The sequence below is a fragment of the Populus euphratica genome, unplaced genomic scaffold (assembly GCF_000495115.2).
Source record: "Populus euphratica unplaced genomic scaffold, PopEup_1.0 scaffold3578.1, whole genome shotgun sequence".
NCBI classification, from domain to species: Eukaryota; Viridiplantae; Streptophyta; class Magnoliopsida; order Malpighiales; family Salicaceae; genus Populus; species Populus euphratica.
In genome coordinates this window covers 7731-8905 of record NW_011503389.1, presented here as the reverse complement: position 1 = coordinate 8905, position 1175 = coordinate 7731, and the positions used below count along the sequence as shown (strand labels likewise).

At 37.4% G+C, this 1175-nt stretch overlaps 1 long non-coding RNA gene across 1 annotated transcript; it reads left to right on the top strand.

Annotated features, from left to right (window-relative positions):
* Nucleotides 1-332: 332 nt before the first annotated feature.
* LOC105119795 (uncharacterized) lies at nt 333-742 on the top strand. Its single transcript, XR_841193.1, has 3 exons — nt 333-447; nt 557-604; nt 683-742. It is a non-coding gene; the product is annotated as an uncharacterized LOC105119795 (long non-coding RNA).
* The last annotated feature ends 433 nt before the right edge of the window (nt 743-1175 follow it).

The window sequence follows — 1175 nt, the reverse complement described above, 5'->3', positions numbered from 1 at the left end:
ATTAAATAGTATTTATATATTTCTTATATGCTAATCAATTAGTCATAGCAGATTATTACTCAATACGAATGAATTATAATAAAATGTTTTTTTTAGGTTAAAAGCCTGAAGGAACCGAACGAGCCTTTTCAGGGTGGCCGTTAAGGTCCCTCAAACAATGCTGTTTGGATTTATATAAAACTTTGGGCTTGTAACTTTGTAACCATTTCAAACTGTCCAGCCTAGTCATGGATGGGCTTTCTGCAATTCCAAAGCCCACAATAAACCCAAAAACGAATGATCGTAATTAAATGACCAAACCATCCTCACCAAAACAGCTATATAAAATAAGGCAGCAGCGAGTAGGGTTTTCGAGTTTTCCTTTTCCCCGCCGTCCATCTCTATTTCACTGTAACCTGCAGCTCGCAGTTCCTCGCGACCACCACAAACTCCAATCATGGCCGTCGGGTACACTTCCCTTCTCTCTTTCCCATTCAACACATGGAGGCTTATGTTTATATGTTCAGTGTGCATGGAAAATATTTTATTGATGAATTACTCGTATGTTTGTCAACAGGAAGAACAAGAGAATTTCCAAGGGAAAGAAGGGAGGAAAGAAGAAGGCGTGAGTATTGCAGACTAAACTTTGTGTCTTTCTAGATCTGCTGTTTGATTAATTATTGTTGTTTGTTTGTCTTTACAGAGCTGATCCATTTTCAAAGAAGGATTGGTATGATATCAAGGCTCCTTCAGTTTTCTCGGTCAAAAACGTCGGCAAGACTCTTGTTACTCGTACTCAGGGTACCAAGGTATATAACGTTTTTTAAATTTATGAACATTTTTCTCTTATTTTTTTTCATAGTTTTGCATAATTGTTTGCGTTTTTTATGTTTGGTCGTTGGGTTCTCTTAGAAAATGAGAGCGCATAATATGGGGCAAGGTTTTTGTTTAAAATCATAGATTCTAGGTGTTCTATATGGTTTTAGCCTGTATAAGAGGTCACGATGATTGCCAGGATAGAGAGGCGAGTTTCTAGCGATTTGTTACTCTGTTAATGCGTTGATTGAGATTTTGCTGGTTGGAGTTCATTTTGCCCAATAAATTTAAGTTCAGTGGTAACTTTTAGGTGGCCTGCTTAAAAAATTAAACCTTGAAAGCATGGAAGTACAGTGCATGGATGGCATATGGTTTGTCCA